Here is an 18,876-nt window from a genome sequence, read left to right on the forward strand (position 1 = left end):
ATTCGCGTTCGAACAAAACCGTCGAAATCTATACATATAAAAAATTTCGATAGTTTTGTTCGAACGCGAATCAGTTGAACACGGAACGTCGGATCGAGGTGCTTTTTGTTGCGTTAGGTTCGTGTAAACCCAAGGAATGTTTATATGCTAACAAAATGCCACTTTGGCCACTCTGGGACCGATTCCGGAACATCTGCAGATTTTATGGGAAAGGTTGCGTAAAATCAAATTTTGATCACAGGAGGCTGAATAAGCAAAAAGGCAAAACAAGCCAACAAACGAAAAAAAAGGCAGAACGAAGTTTGTCGGGTAAGGCTTGTTTTTATATATATAGAGATTTATATAAGAGATGTTTAATATTACACCCTGAAATATGTAGTCCATCAGTATGGGAAACCTACTTGACCGAAATGTCAAGCTCATACATATACGTTTATCCTTTCCATTTTTCATCGGTCTGATGGCCGAGCGGGCTAAAGCGCCAGTCCTAACTGTTGGTGCTGGGTTTGAGTCCCGTCGGTTGCAACTTTTTTTTTTGTGTTAACAAAAATTGTACATGCAACGTGTAATATTAAGTGTTTATTTTGACGAAGGTGATGTGCATGCTTTTGCATGCGATTTTACCATCGGATTTTTTGCTGTGTAGTGGATTCCACAAAGTGTTCAATCTGTTTGTCTGAGACCAGAGAACGCGCGCGCCGGGAACTAATCAAAAGATGAAATTTGTCTGGATCATGTTACTTGTTCCCAGCGGCACTTTCTTTGGCACCCGCCCCGGTTGGCACCCGAGCATGAGGTTGGGGAGAATAAATTGATTTTTAACCTAAATTATGCTTTGTTTTTGAACTTCGTCATTTTGGAGATGTGAGATGTTGGGTGGGAGGTTGGCTGAGTGATGAACGGCGTTCTACTGTCATAACGATAGCGGAAAAGAGCCGCTGGCAGGGAATAATTTGTTTCGTTGTCTACGGCGGTTTTTACATGGAAAATTGGCTCACTTACAGTAGTGTTCATTGAAAGGTAAACTCTTTCTTTTTTCCTTTTTTTTGTGTATGAGATTTAGGATGAAAACATTGTTTTTTTAGTTTTGCAAATATTTCTGCAAATTTGGATGAACTGAACTTACATCTGGTGTCGGCCTTTTTCATTGATAAAGACAAAAAGTCATAATTAAGCCATTAAAATGTAAGCCCATTTAGCAAACAATTTACCATTCCCAACCGATTTGAATCGATTCATCCCGCACAGTCCGTAGCAAACGCTGCTAAACCGGTGCGTTATATTCTAATTTTTATCAATCCGTCACAGCGTTCAAATCTCCATTATGAACCGGTAATTGGATTGCCTTTGTTGCCGGTCGATGGTGTGAATAATTCGAAAATAGGTTGACAACCGTCCCGATAAATTTCACGGCTCGTGGCAACGCACGTCCGGAATTATGCGCATCACTGCGAATCAGGGTGTCAAAGTCACGTGGACTGAGTCAGTGCTGCCTGCTTTTGCCGATTATGGCGATGAATCCTTCCTTACACACGAGTGAAAAGTCAGAGCTCAACGATGTTCGCTCCTTAAATGTGCTCCTGTCTTTCGTCAGGACTCAACAAAAAGGTCCACAATTGCATAAATATGTATTCTTGTTATGTTTTGGGACGATGCGGTTCAGTTTTTTTTTTTTTTTTTTTTTGCTTTCGCCAGAGACCAAACCATTTCTCCGGATCACCATCATTTGATGGGATTTTCTGTCGTCCCTTTAATGGGGTACTCCCCCGAAGGAACATTTAATTTGTATACGATCAACGGAAAAACTTTTTCGTATCCCTCCCTGCTCTGGGTGGAAATGGAACTCTGCCTTGAAAGTTCTGGGACAGACGAATTATATTCTGTCCTTCCACTTATCCTGCAGTAACAAGTTGCTCACTTTTGCCCATCCTCGTCCTGCCTGGTCTGGCCACAAATGTACAGTATTTAAATTTGAGCAAAAAAAATCATACATAAGTAAGTAATGCATGGGAACGATATCATGTGTTTTTTAAAAGGAAACCGAATAAACATACATTAAAACATTAGTGCGAAACCCAGAGAGAGCTGAACGAGAATGTTGTAGAGTGAGAATGAGAGGCAAGTGTTTCACAGTTTGTTCGCTTTTCCCGTTCTAAAGACATAGAGTGCAAGTATTACCCCTGCTGTGTGACATTGACATAATCGTCTTTGCGACTGTTTTTTCTCGTATTTAAAAGCAGCACAATAACGATGCCACGAAGGGTACTCGATGCTGTAAAATAGAGAGAATCATTTATTTATGCAATTAAAACACCAACTTTACATTTGACATCACATTCATAAGGTAGAAACCTGCCAAAATTACGTTTTTCTGCCGGCAACAATTCCAAACTAATCATCATCAAATCCCCAACATTACAAAAGACTACGGCCTTCTTCTTCCCAAATCACACCGGAGTCGTAACGTAAAACGGTAAAAGGATATTAGAAGAGTGTTAATAATGCATTTATGACCATTAGGGTGTAATATCAAAATCGATTTTCCAGCACAGCAATTTTTCAGTTCCTTTTGGGGTCCTAAACAACTCCCCAAAGTTTGGGAACGATTGGTTTAGTCCTCACTTTGCGCAAAGCGATTCAATTTTCCATATAAATTTGTATGGGAAAAACCATTTTTTTGGATTTTGATATTTATAAAATCCACGTTTCACGCTGTACTAAAACCGGATTCATATTCGGATGCTCTGGAATGTGCTCTACAACTTTCCCGAAGAGAGTATGGTGCTACACGCAAAACGGACATTAGGTATAAATTCCTAATTTTTAGGTATAATCGAACCTGACTGCAATAAGGTATTTTATTACTAATCGGCTATTAGTAATAAAATTACTAATAGCGTTTTAGTACGAGAATTCCTATATTTTAGGTATAATTGTAGAACCAAAATACCTTAATTTTAGGTATTTTCTGGAAAAGTGAGGGAACCAAAATTACTAATATTTAGGTATAATCCAAGATGGCGGACCATTATTATTCCTAGTTTTTAGGAATAAATACCTAAATTTGAGGTTTTTTCAGAAAAAGTGAGGGATCCAAAATTACTAATATTTAGGTATAATCCAAGATGGCGGACCATGATTATTCCTAATTTTTAGGAATAAATACCTAAATTTGAGGTATTTTCAGAAAAAGTGTGGGATCCAAAATTACTAATATTTAGGTATAATCCAAGATGGCGGACCATGATTATTCCTAATTTTTAGGAATAAATACCTAAATTTGAGGTATTTTCAGAAAAAGTGAGGGATCCAAAATTACTAATATTTAGGTATAATCCAAGATGGCGGACCATGATTATTCCTAATTTTTAGGAATAAATACCTAAATTTGAGGTTTTTTCAGAAAAAGTGAGGGATCCAAAATTACTAATATTTAGGTATAATCCAAGATGGCGGACCATGATTATTCCTAATTTTTAGGTATAAATACCTAAATTTGAGGTATTTTCTGGAAAAGTGAGGGATCAAAAATTACTGATATTCAGGAATAATCCAAGATGGCGGACCATGATTATTCCTAATTTTTAGGTATAAATACCTAAATTTGAGGTATTTTCAGAAAAAGTGAGGGATCCAAAATTACTAATATTTAAGTATAATCCAAGATGGCGGACCATGATTATTCCTAATTTTTAGGAATAAATACCTAAATTTGAGGTTTTTTTTCAGAAAAAGTGAGGGATCCAAAATTACTAATATTTAGGTATAATCTAAGATGGCGGACCATGATTATTCCTAATTTTTAGGAATAAATACCTAAATTTGAGGTATTTTCAGAAAAAGTTAGGGATCCAAAATTACTGATATTCAGGTATAATCAAAGATGGCGGACCATGATTATTCCTAATTTTTAGGTATAAAACCTAAATTTTAGGTATTTTCTGGAAAAGTGAGGGATCCAAAATTACTGATAATCAGGTATAATCAAAGATGGCGGACCAAGATTATTCCTTATTTCTAGGCATAAATACCTACATTTGAGATATTTTCTAGAAAAGTGAGGGATCGAAAATTACTTATACTTAAGAATAATCAAAGATCAAATTATGTATTATCCAAGAGATATGCAGGCAGAAGAAAACAATGGTTTGTATGATATTAATATTTTTATTTACATCAAACACAACTATTTCTTAAATGTTCACACCTAAAAATAAATATTAAAATTTAAATTATATTTTAATTTTTTGATGTATCTATATTTTTAATATTAAATTTATCTATTTTTTATATTTTGGTTTTTTTATGTTTTAATTTTTTAATATTTTAATATTTTAATATTTTAATATTTTAATATTTTAATATTTTAATATTTTAATATTTTAATATTTTAATATTTTAATATTTTAATATTTTAATATTTTAATATTTTAATATTTTAATATTTTAATATTTTAATATTTTAATATTTTAATATTTTAATATTTTAATATTTTAATATTTTAATATTTTAATATTTTAATATTTTAATATTTTAACATTTTAATATTTTAATATTTTAATATTTTAATATTTTAATATTTTAATATTTTAATATTTTAATATTTTAATATTTTAATATTTTAATATTTTAATATTTTATTATTTTAATATTTTAATATTTTAATATTTTAATATTTTAATATTTTAATATTTTAATATTTTAATATTTTATTATTTTAATATTTTAATATTTTAATATTTTAATATTTTAATATTTTAATATTTTAATATTTTAATATTTTAATATTTTAATATTTTAATATTTTAATATTTTAATATTTTAATATTTCAATATTTTAATATTTTAATATTTTAATATTTTAATATTTTAATATTTTAATATTTTAATATTTTAATATTTTCATATTTTAATATTTTAATATTTTAATATTTTAATATTTTAATATTTTAATATTTTAATATTTTAATATTTTAATATTTTGATATTTCAATATTTTAATTTTTAAATTAGGTATTTTCCAAGAGATATGCAGGCAGAAGAAAAAAAAAGTTTAAATGATATTAATATTTTTATTTACATAAAACACAACTTTTTCATTAATGTACTTACCTGAAATAAATATATAATGATTTGAATATTTTAACATTATAATTTTGTATAATATTATATAATATCCCAAGTAACCATCCAGCACTAAAAGAAATCATTAATAGGCTGTAAACCAGCATTCAACAGCTAATCTGCTGTAAAACAGCTAATGTGAGAGCAAATCAGCTCTAAAGCATTTGCTCTAGCAACACTGTCATAATGTTTCAGGTACTAGCAACACTGTCATAATGTTTCTAAAAAAAACTGGCATCACGTCTGCCATTTTGAGTGAGTGTGAGAGAGAGTGAGCGAGAAGGAGAACAAAGCAAAACACAGCTCTCGCTCACTCGTTGAAAAATCAACATGGAAAGCAAGATCCGGACTGGAAAAAGCTGCAACTGAACACCTTTTTAACAATTTTCGTAAGTACTACAAAAAATAAATAGTTTTTCTCATTAATAAACAAACAATTATGTTTCAGGAATCAAAACCCACGTCATGGAATTCCAACATGACATTTGTGTCGAGGAAACACCAACCATTGGAATCGTTCTGACTTGGAAGACAGCGGACAGCGATCTAAGCGGACATTTCGCGATTGCGGTGCCACGGTTGCAGGTACGAATAGCGAGTATCATGTAGTGTTTTTTAGGTTCGTGAATTGCAAGGTGATGATATGTAATAAAAAAATGTATTCAAACCCAAATCCAATTAAGTTTTCCTTTCCTCTCAACGAAATTTATGTTCTCTTGAAATCGTGCGGCCGAAATCTTTTACAAATTTTGAGTGTTTGGTTAGAGGATGCAACGGCAATTGGAGCTGTTCAAACACACAAGTAGCACATTTCCCAAACAGGCGTGACGACCCGGGCGCAGGAACCATCAGTTAACATCGAAGACCACTTCTGATATCTGGCATCACATCCCCAACAAAGCAGATTCAATCAAATGAATAGGCTTCTCCGCTCGAACAGCTGAGTCGGTAAAGTGGTAAACAAACTAAAATTAGAGTTGAGAGAGAGTGTGAGAGAGCAATATTTTTGCCTCTCCCAACTTTGTTGACATTTTGCAGGGGTGGAACAGCCACAGTAGGGGCCCAGCTGGAAATCAGAAATATAAAGTCTAAACTTAGCTGCAAATCGGCTGCAAAAGCGCTTTTGATGCAGATGTCAAAACACTTTAGCATTAGCTTGCAGCTGTAAAAGCGCTTTTAGTGCTGGACAGTGATTTGTTTTAGTGCTGGATGGTTACTTGGGATGTTAGTTCTTTAATATTTTAATATTTATTTATTTTAAATATCTTTTATTATTTTAATATTTTAATATTTTTACAACTTCAACATTTTAATCTTTAAATATTTGGGATTGTAGAATATAAGATTTTTTGGAGTTTTATAATGTTTGGAATTAAAGATTTTTAAAATTTTCTCTCTCTCTCCCCTCTCTTTCTATTTTCTCGCTCTTCCTGTTCCCTGCTATCTCTCTCTTCCCTTCCTCTCAATTCAACTTTTTCTCTTCCTCTCCTACCCTCTCTCCCTTTCTTTCTCTCTCATATTTTCTCACCTCTCTCTTTCCCACTTTCTCTCTACCTCTCCTACTCTCTCTCCCTCTCCTACTATCTCTCTCTCCTACTATCTCTTCCTCTCCTACTATCTCTTCCTCTCCTACTATCTCTCCCTCTCCTACTCTCTCTCCATCTCCTACTCTCTCTCCAACTTAATCTCTTATCTCTCTCTTTCTTCATCTTTGCCCCTCTCACTCCCACTTTCTCTCTCTTACTTTCTATCTCTCTCTTCCTCTACCCTCACCCTATCTCTCCCACATTTGCTTTCCCTCTTCCCCTCCAGCCTTCTCTCACAAACTCCCCTTTTCTCTCCCTTTCCCACTTTCTCTCTCCCTTTCCCATTTTCGCTCTCTTTCACTCCCTCTTCTCTCCCACTTTTTCTCTCCCTCTCCTCTTCTCTCTCCCACTTTCTCTTTCTTTCTCTTCCTCTACCCCCACTCTCTCACTTTCAGTCTTTCATACACACACACACACACACACACGAGCGCGCGCACACACACACAAACACTTTCACAAACGCATACATACACCCACCCGCAACGTCCAACCAAATCACAAAAAGATAAAAATTGGTTCGTCAAACTAAAACTCGATACAATTTTTCATTCACACAATCGCCACGCAAATATCCGTCCCGAGATCCGTCCTCCAGAGCACGAGAGGGAAGAGGCGGCTTTTTTAATTTCGCCGGGAGTTGAAGTTCCGTCCTCCTCCTCCTCCTCCTCCTCTTCCACAAGCACGCGAGCCACACTTCCTCTAATAAGGATGCTCCGGGTTCCGTTCTCCGTGCAGAACCGGAGAACCACTTTTCTTCCTGCACAAAACTTACCTTGCCAAAGTTCCTAAGTTTTCAGCAGCACTGCGGAACAACAACTCACAGTCACGAAATTATTTTGTTTTGACTTGTCAAAACGTGAATCGCAATTTTTGAACTAAAAAAATACTAAAATTTAGGAATTTTTAAGAAGCACTTCAGTGTTCTAAAAAAATCCTAAATTTTAGGAAGAAAAAAATACTAATTTTTAGGTATAATTTGACAAGCTAGAACATAAGTTCAAAAAATACTAAAAAATAGGAATTTATACCTAATGTCCGTTTTGCGTGTAGCTTGTCCCTGAAAGAAGATACAACGTCCTCAAAACTCGTCTAAAACGTGATTTTCGAGCAAAAAACACGTTTTAGACGAGTTTTGAACAAGCTGTATCTTTTTATAGGAGCAAGTTAGCATCATACTCTCTTCGGGAAAGTTGTAGAGCACATTCCAGAGCATCCGAATATGAATCCGGTTTTAGTACAGCGTGAAACGTGGATTTTATAAATATCAAAATCCAAAAAAATGTTTTTTCCCATACAAATTTATATGGAAAATTGAATCGCTTTGCGCAAAGTGAGGACTAAACCAATCGTTCCCAAACTTTGGGGAGTTGTTTAGGACCCCAAAAGGAACTGAAAAATGGTTGTGCTCGCTAAATTTGGACAACTTAATTTTTTTCCATACAACCATATTACACCCTAATGACCATATGTTTAATGATACAAACTGACAGCATGGTCGTGCCTCAGCGGTCCCAGTCAGTGATGAGATGAGATCAGATGAGATGGATGCTGAGATGAGAAGCGGAAGCACCACTCCGTTTGGACGGAATGCGAAATTAGGAACTGTTTATGATTGGTACGCTTAGCACACTTTCACACACGTTTCCTCAACATTTTACGACGGTACGCGGCAACCTTCCGGGATGATGCAATGAGCAGAGAAAGGGGATCACATATGAACAAATCACAAGAGACACGAAAGGCCATCATTTATTCAAATCTCATTTTTTGTTTACGATGTGGTTTTTATGAGCACGCAACTTATGATAAATTCATTGGCTATCTTTTACCTCAGGTTCGTCATACAATAATTGCAAAACTTTATTTTCCGTTTGAATGTGATTTTCCTGCTAATAATTCCAGTTGAACCTGTACCTACGCAAACTGGGCAGCCTTCGGCAGGACGTCTTCTTCGTGAGGTTTGTTTTGGTAATTCGCGAAAACTTATCACGTAACTTATGTGTGGGACAAACAAACCCTAATTTAATTTTTAAAAAACATCAAAATTTCTTGAAAAATAGATCTTCGAAAAGCATGTATTCTTGTTTTCAAGCTATGCATGATTTTTAAGCATTTTTTTTTTGTTTTTGCTTTCAGGTTTTAGGGTATCTCCTAACTATAAATTAATGATTTACATTTGAGTTAAACTCTTTAAAACCTTGTGCGCAAAAATCAACTAAGTATATAAACCGTCTCTCAAAATGTAGATAGGGTTGCCAAATATTCAATCGATTTTTTTTATTCAACAAGAGGTCGAATGATTTACACACAACACACGGTGGTTGGTCACTCTTTCGTTTGATTTTTTTTATCTTTTACCCCGTTGTTTTGTCAAAATCAAACTAAATAGTGAAGAATTGTTACTTCAATTATTCAATTCGATTCCCAGTCACGAATTCCATTTCTGGATATATGCTATTAGATACAGTGAACACTCTCGTTGTTGATATTGAAGGGACCGTCGAGAGAGGGAGTTATCAAATTATAAAACGAAAAATCAAAACATGCTTCTTGAAGGGACTGACAAATAAATTTGGGATCATCACTCAGTTTAATTCATAAAACTTTCAAGAGTGATTGAAAATCATCTCTATTGTGGATTTCTCGATTAAATTTTCAAAAGGTCCTATCTGCATAGGAAACCCATGAGGGATAGGTTGTTTTGAAAATTTAATCTAGATTTAATAAATTTTACGTAAATATCTATGAGCTTTATGTTATATGTTCATTTTTATAGCAGGCTTGTAGTCTAACCTCAATAAATAAAGCAAAATATAGGAATGGAAAACTATTTTCTAGAAAAGGACCTAACACTATTTAAAAAATTAACAATATTACAATATAATTGCTAATAAAAATTATAACAAGCATGAAAACATTCAACAACGTAGAACAAAAACATCAACCCTATGCAGAGTCACATTTTGAAGGACTGATGCATTAGGGTGTAATATCAAAATCGATTTTCCAGCACAGCAATTTTTCAGTTCCTTTTGGGGTCCTAAACAACTCCCCAAAGTTTGGGAACGATTGGTTTAGTCCTCACTTTGCGCAAAGCGATTCAATTTTCCATATAAATTTGTATGGGAAAAACCATTTTTTTGGATTTTGATATTTATAAAATCCACGTTTCACGCTGTACTAAAACCGGATTCATATTCGGATGCTCTGGAATGTGCTCTACAACTTTCCCGAAGAGAGTATGGTGCTAGCTTGTCCCTGAAAGAAGATACAGCGTCCTCAAAACTCGTCTAAAACGTGATTTTCGAGCAAAAAACACGTTTTAGACGAGTTTTGAACAAGCTGTATCTTTTTATAGGAGCAAGTTAGCATCATACTCTCTTCGGGAAAGTTGTAGAGCACATTCCAGAGCATCCGAATATGAATCCGGTTTTAGTACAGCGTGAAACGTGGATTTTATAAATATCAAAATCCAAAAAAATGTTTTTTCCCATACAAATTTATATGGAAAATTGAATCGCTTTGCGCAAAGTGAGGACTAAACCAATCGTTCCCAAACTTTGGGGAGTTGTTTAGGACCCCAAAAGGAACTGAAAAATGGTTGTGCTCGCTAAATTTGGACAACTTAATTTTTTTCCATACAACCATATTACACCCTACTGATGCATACTTAAAAAAATGCAATAAAAATGTCAAGAGCAAATAGACCACCTCATCCCAACCTCTATGTTATTGCCACTTGGTATATCTTCCTTTGGGGTTACGAGACACGCTTCTCAAACTTTGCCAAGGCTGAGAGGGGAAAAAGACATGCCCGGGAACGTTTAATCCTTTTACCAATTTGTCGTCCATTAAAAGTACTAGCTATGGCAAGCAACCCCGGGACCTGGCCCACAACCGTAGCAGCAAACGTATCAACACATGTGGCTTTCACATTACCGAAATGAATTAAAATAAATATCTGCGTGTGTACGTACACAGCATGCTCGCAAGTACGAGAGCAAACTGGAAATTTTCTTTCTTTGAGTTTCGCATTTGATCAAATATTTGGCACAGCATGATTGTGGTGCCACGTGTGGTCGGTTGAAAGCTAGCCAGTGAATTGGGTTTTTTTTATTGAAATGTTTGTAACTCAACTAAACCAAATAAAAAAAACCGGAATGATTGCTGATGTTGAAACCAGGAAAAAAAGTGTTTAGCCAGGGTCGTGTATTGGGAGTTGGTGAAAATTGTGTACATAATTCCATTTATTTGAATAATGTTAAATTATTTCATGTATTTGCCATTTTGCAAACCAATTTGTGATTTCAAATGTCCAATTGAAGACGTATAAAAAAACGAAAAAAAATCACTTTAAAATACTTTAAAAATTTTCCCGTTACTAGCTGTAGAAAATATGAAAGGTGTAATTATTAGGGGAATTCTTAGTTTTTTCAGCACTAGTACTAGTACTTTTTCTAGTACTAAGTAAGTAGGAAAGTTTCAGAACGGAAATGCAAAAATAATAAATTGGCTCTATAGAAATTTGATAGGTAGTTCATTTTAAGAAAATCAAAACTAGAAAACTAGAGCAAAATGTCCTTTTAAAACGTTTAAAAATCAACTCCGAGCAATGCATTCATGTTATCCATTGAAATATGCTTCACTCAAAAAAATATTCACATTGAAGTTACGTGAAAATTTATGTGGTTTTTTTCCACTACAGTTTTCACGTAACTTTTACGAGGTGGCCCTAGTAGAAACGGGATTTGATTGGCCAGATTATTTCACGTTGATTCTACGTGTATCACACGTAAAAGCTAAATGAATCAACCAATGAGTTTTACTTATGCGTTTTAGTAAACATTATATGAACTTTATAGTAAAAGGTTCTTGTTTTTATGGGTTTTTTCTTCAAAAACGTTACTTAATCCACCTTTAGGTGGTTGGTGCCTTCCTCACATTCATGAAGTCAATACATTCAGTAAAAATAGCAACATTCCCTTAACATGTTTAACAAATCAACTTTATTACTAATTTCTTTTGATAGGGTTCGCAGACCATTAATTTTTCTGGCTCATCGGCAAAAAAAACCTATCCAACGATAGTTCGCATGGAAGATTCAGACAATATTTTTATCACAATATCTGAAATCCGACCTCTAAAATGTGTATAAATAACACTTAAGTGCTAATAACTTTTGAAAGGGTTGTCAGATCCTCGATGTATTAGGCTCATTTGAAAGGTCTTTCGATTGTCTAACTAACGACAGGTCGCATAATGGACCCGGACATCATTTTTACTAAAATATCTGAGATCCGGCCTCCAAAAAGTGTATAAATAACACTTAAGTGCCAATAACTTTTGATAGGGTTGTCAGATCCTTGATGTTTTAGACTCATTTGAAAGGTCTTTCGATTATCTAACTAACGACAGGTCGCATGATGGACCCGGACATCATGTTTACTAAAATATCTGAGATCCGGCCTCCAAAAAGTGTATAAATAACACTTAAGTGCCAATAACTTTTGATAGGGTTGTCAGATCCTTGATGTTTTAGGCTCATTTGAAAGGTCTTTTGATTATCTAACTAACGATGGGTCGCATGATGGACCCGGACATCATTTTTACTAAAATATCTGAGATCCGGCCTCCAAAAAGTGTATAAATAACACTTAAGTGCCAATAACTTTTGATAGGGTTGTCAGATCCTTGATGTTTTAGGCTCATTTGAAAGGTCTTTTGATTATCTAACTAACGATGGGTCGCATGATGGACCCGGACATCATTTTTACTAAAATATCTGAGATCCGGCCTCCAAAAAGTGTATAAATAACACTTAAGTGCCAATAACTTTTGATAGGGTTGTCAGATCCTTGATGTTTTAGGCTCATTTGAAAGGTCTTTTGATTATCTAACTAACGATGGGTCGCATGATGGACCCGGACATCATTTTTACTAAAATATCTGAGATCCGGCCTCCAAAAAGTGTATAAATAACACTTAAGTGCCAATAACTTTTGATAGGGTTGTCAGATCCTTGATGTTTTAGGCTCATTTGAAAGGTCTTTTGATTATCTAACTAACGACAGGTCGCATGATGGACCCGGACATCATTTTTACTAAAATATCTGAGATCCGGCCTCCAAAAAGTGTATAAATAACACTTAAGTGCCAATAACTTTTGATAGGGTTGTCAGATCCTTGATGTTTTAGGCTCATTTGAAAGGTCTTTTGATTATCTAACTAACGATGGGTCGCATGATGGACCCGGACATCATTTTTACTAAAATATCTGAGATCCGGCCTCCAAAAAGTGTATAAATAACACTTAAGTTCCAATAACTTTTGATAGGGTTGTCAGATCCTTGATGTTTTAGGCTCATTTGAAAGGTCTTTTGATTATCTAACTAACGACAGGTCGCATGATGGACCCGGACATCATTTTAACTAAAATATCTGAGATCCGGCCTCCAAAAAGTGTATAAATAACACTTAAGTGCCAATAACTTTTGATAGGGTTGTCAGATCCTTGATGTTTTAGGCTCATTTGAAAGGTCTTTTGATTATCTAACTAACGACAGGTCGCATGATGGACCCGGACATCATTTTAACTAAAATATCTGAGATCCGGCCTCCAAAAAGTGTATAAATAACACTTAAGTGCCAATAACTTTTGATAGGGTTGTCAGATCCTTGATGTTTTAGGCTCATTTGAAAGGTCTTTCGATTATCTAACTAACGATGGGTTGCATGATGGACCCGGACATCATTATCATTGAAATATCTGAGATCCGGCCTCCAAAAAGTGTATAAATAACACTTAAGTGCCAATAACTTTTGATAGGGTTGTCAGATCCTTGATGTTTTAGACTCATTTGAAAGGTCTTTCGATTATTTAACTAACGACAGGTCACATGATGGACCCGGACATCATTTTTACTGAAATATCTATCTGAAATAGATATCTGAGATCCGGCCTCCAAAAAGTGTATAAATAACACTTAAGTGCCAATAACTTTTGATAGGGTTGTCAGATCCTTGATGTTTTAGGCTCATTTGAAAGGTCTTTTGATTATCTAACTAACGATGGGTCGCATGATGGACCCGGACATCATGTTTACCAAAATATCTGAGATCCGGCCTTCAAAAAGTGTATAAATAACACTTAAGTGTCAATAACTTTTGATAGGGTTGTCAGATCCTTGATGTTTTAGGCTCATTTGAAAGGTCTTTTGATTATCTAACTAAAGACAGGTCGCATGATGGACCCGGACATCATTTTTACTGAAATATCTGAGATCCGGCCTCCAAAAAGTGTATAAATAACACTTAAGTGCTAATAACTTTTGATAGGGTTGTCAGATCTTCAATGTTTTGGGTACATTGGAAAGGTCTTTTTAATACCTTTCTGAAAATGTATAACATGATAGGGTTTCCTGCAAAAACCACTCTTTTTACAATCTTCCGGACATACGCCAAAATCGTTTTTTTAGCATAACTTTTGAAGTACTTTACTAAACTTCATAATTTTCAATAGGGACTTATGGGACCCCAAGACAAATCGAATGAGACCAAAACGGTCCAATTCGGTTAAGCCAGTGCTGAGATAATCGAGTGCATATTTTTTGGTGCACAGACCCACATCCCTACACACACACACACACACACACAGACATTTGCTCAGAACATGATTCTGAGTCGATAGGTATACGTGAAGGTTGGTCTACAAGGTCGAATTAAGAAGTTCATTTTCTGAGTGATTTTATAGCCTTTCCTCAGTAAGGTGAGGAAGGCAAAAAGAATAAAATTGGTGTAAAATTGTTTATTGATTAATTAGCATCTCCGGAACAATCTCGCTATAAAAGCCCCTCATAATAAACTAACATAACACATAACTCTTGCTGGGAACAAACAGATAAACGCATCCGGTATTTCCAAGATCGCGGGACGTAGTCTTCCCCCCAGGTCAACGCAGCTCTCGACGTGCTAGCCGAGTACGATGACGTTCGTGCGAAGTTTGCCGATTCTGTTGACCTGCATGGCCGGAACCCGTTGTCTTCTGCCTTGACCTTCTGGCGGCGGAAATAGCCGGACCATGGAACCGACGGAATGGTAATCCGATGTATGAAATCGACGTCAGCCAGGTTGCCTTCCAGGAGTCCTTCAGGTCACCGGCCAGAAATCCAACGGCCATCGGATACGAAAATGCTGGGTCCAGAATATAATTAATAATTAGTTATTGAAAATACTATTAAACTTAATTAAACATACCGTTTATGACATTGTAACTAGCACAAGTTCGGCAGCAGGTCTTCACCGTACGCCATCAATTTTCATACTAAAAAAATCACGTAGAAATTTGGCCGAATGACGCACTTGAATCTCGTTAAAGTTTCATTTCCAAACACATAAAAGCTACATGAAAGATCCTAGTGGAAAAATACTATGAGGGTTTTCACGTAACATCAACGTGAAATAATTTTTTGCCGGTACACTTTCACATTGTTTTTACGTGCACTCAAAAAAATCCACACGTAGATGCTATCTGAAAAATCACGTAACCCCGATTTTCCCCTCGCAAGGCTCGTTTTACGTGACACACGTAAAAATAATGTGAAAGTGTACTTGCAAAAAAATGTTTTCACGTTGATGTTACGTGAAAAGCCTTATGATATTTTTCCACTAGGGTTTTCCATGTAGTTTTTATGTGTTTTGAAATGTAACTTTAACGGAACTCGAGTGCGCCATAGAGTTATCTAAGCGCGATCTCACGCACACTAGCTTACCATTTGTTTCTGCTGGCGGGTACAAATTTTAACCTAGAAATCCATCGTGTACGTACACGCAATACATGCGCACGAAGATAACTCTATTCGGTGAAGTTTCTACGTGATTATTTTAGTATGAAAATTCATGGCGTACGGTGAAGACCTGCTGCCGGACTATGCTTGTTAAATTTAGTTGAAAAAGAAAGAGACGGTAAGTTAAATTAACGGTACACATCAACCATAGCTTTTGCACCCAGATTTCTGTTACAGACATTTTAGTATCTCTAATACTACGGGAACTATCGATATAATTTTTTATTCATCCCCTAAATCACTGTCTTCAAAGTTTGACTAGTTTTACAATCAGATTCTTGCAGGATTGGGTCCGTAAGTTTGACAATTTTGGAATAAGAAGACAACAACTTCCTTGGTTGGTCAAGATCGTCGAGTCGTTCCTGACGAATCGGTCGTTTACGGTGACGGTGAATGGCGAGCGTTCCTCCGTCCACAACATCCCCTTCGGCGTGCCCCAAGGATCAGTGCTGAGCCCGACTCTCTACAACATCCTCACCTCCGACGTGCCGATGATCGATGGAGTGTCGTACGCATTCTTTGCGGATGACACTGCATACTTGGCATCGGATAAGGACCCGAAGATCGTCGTCACCCACCTACAAGCGGCACAGAACAACCTCGAGGAGTTTCAGCGGAAGTGGCGCATCAAGCTCAACGCTGGGAAAACCCAGTCCATCTTCTTCACCAGGAGGCGTGCTGCTCGGCACCTTCCCCGCAGATCGATCAGCGTCAACGGCCAGCCTGCGACGTGGGACGACGAGGTCAGGTACCTGGGTGTGGTGCATGACAAGAAGCTGAAGTACGACAAGCACGTGAACAACATCATCGAGAAGGTGGATCGTTCCACCAAGGCGCTCTACTCCCTGCTGAATCGGCGGTCGAAACTGAGCATCAAGAACAAGTCGCTCGTGGTCAAGTGCATCATCCGTCAAATGCTGACCTACGCTGCTGCGGTCTGGGGCAACTGCGCCAAACGCACCGTAAGCGTCTCCAGGTGAAGCAGAACAAGCTGCTCAAGATGGTGCACAACCTGGACCCGTGGTACCCGACCGACGATCTACACGAGCTGGCCGGCGTCGACACCATCGACGCAAGCATCGAAAAGGCAACGAGAACCTTCAGGACTTCCTGTGGGATGTCAACGAATCCGCTCATCGAAGCACTCCTCCGTCAACAACTGTGATATTAGTCTTAAGCCAAACATAGATCTAGGGTTTTTTCTCAAAATTTATTTTCCCTAAAAGAGCACGCAGCTAGCAACATCTAAACTTAGAAACATGTACCCTCCCTGTAAAGGCTAATGAATTGATCTCAGTTGAAAGGTTCTCCAAATCTCTGAATTGCAAATGTAACATCCTGGAGCAGAACTGTTAAATTCTAATAAACACCAATTGAATTGAATTGAATTGAAAAACTTCCTTGGTTGCTGTGCACCCTTAAGTTTGAATAATTTTATATGTAATTAATGAAAGTTTTTGCAGAAGCTGATTTCTGATAGCAGCAACTTTAGTTTTTCGGCGGCCACTGGCACCAAAACTGGTCATCTCCAGTAAGCAAAGTTCGTGAGCCCAGGAAATCCGATCCAGGTTGCTACGCCGGGATTTACCCAAGGTCTTGGCCATCAGCAGCAGAATTATGAAGAGGTTAGTTTCTCAAAAACATAAAAATTTATACAAACTGTTACTTTATGAACCTTTGACGTCATCCATAAAGTATGTCACGCTCTAGGGGGGGAGGGGGGGTCTGAGCAAGTGTGACATTGCGTGTTGTAAGTATAGGAAAAGCGTGACAAAGGGGGGGAGGGTGGGGTAAATTTTGGGTGATTTTAGCGTGACGTACTTTATGGATGAAGCCTTTCTCTTTTCTCAACAGCGGCCGATTAACCATTGCCTGGTACCGCAACCGGCCATCTCCAACAACCCCCGGTTGGCTGAGGTCATGGGCACGGAATATCTCGACAATGCTCGGTTATAAGAGTGACGGCCGAGTAGAAGTAGTAGTAAACATGGTGCACAAAGCACTGGCCATCGGTGGCGATTCTGCGCGTGGCAAACGGACTGGACTACTCGGAGATCCTTGGGGAGGTGATCGCGACCATTTGGTCAAGCACATTGTCGAGGCAGCGCCGACCTGGTGGAAAGGTCTCATCCGTGTTTCCAGCAAATGGCATTTTTTACGATTTACTTACTAATGGTGAGATCTTTCCAAATATTGATTAAATAAAACAAGTTTATGCAAATTTAACTGACTTCATTATTATTTCTATTCGAAAAAAAAGTGAAACGAAAACCAAAATCTACTACTACAAAGTTCATATAACGTTTACTAAAACAAACACGTAGATATCATCGACGTTCCATTTAGTTTTTACGTGTGAAACACGTAGAACAAACGTGAAATGATCTGGCCAAGCAAATTCCGTTTCTACTGGAGTCTTCTCGTAGAAGTTACGTGAAAACTTTAGTGGAAAAATACCACAAAGGTTTTCACGTAACTTCAACCTGAATGTTTTTTGAGTGTGTGTCACGTAAAACGTGCCTAGCGAGGGGAAAATTGGGGTTACGTGATTTTTCACATAGCATCTACGTGTGGATTTTTTTGAGTGTTCGCCATGATTCACTTTTCAACGAAGACTTTAAAAAATAGGGTGCTAGACATCCTTTAAAACTAAACTTTTGTTGACACAATCAAATATGTATGCAATCGGATTTCGGCTCTATCTTGATCTCTTCTCTAACCCAGCAATTGATCTCGTTTTCCGAGGGTTCGACTTCGGCAAGGGAAGCTTCACTGCTTTCGGCAAATACCAAACCACCGCCAACAATTTTACAGAACGCTTATAATTTGATGAATATGATATAAATGTGCAAACATTCAACAAAGACTTTACAAAAATAGAGCCATTTCCTGGAGGGGAAAACCAGCCGACAGCCGCAACTGAGGGTGCAAAACCTGAACCCGGACAGCACTCAAGTGGTACATACACTTCTGTTTTGCCTTGTATTCTGGCCTTTCTGCATGATGATGATGATGATGATGAAGATGATGCTGATAAAAAACAAGAGCCAATACCTCGGGAGTCAACTGGCTGGCGTATTTGTTATCTTACTAAATTGTAATTTAATTACTTACTGGCACAAGGCAAGCTTCCTTCCCCTTCGTGCTGAGTTCGATCGGCTGTTTGTTTGCGTACCGAAAACCACCAGCCGCAGCGTGATGCATGGTTTCACTGTATTTGGTTTTGTACGGGAAACGTTGAGTGGTCAAATATTGACACGATAAATTAGAAAATGTTGTGATGTTGGGGATAGATTTGTTTGCGTCACGATGTAAAAAAGTT

The sequence above is a fragment of the Culex pipiens genome, chromosome 1 (assembly GCF_016801865.2).
Source record: "Culex pipiens pallens isolate TS chromosome 1, TS_CPP_V2, whole genome shotgun sequence".
NCBI lineage: Eukaryota > Metazoa > Arthropoda > Insecta > Diptera > Culicidae > Culex > Culex pipiens.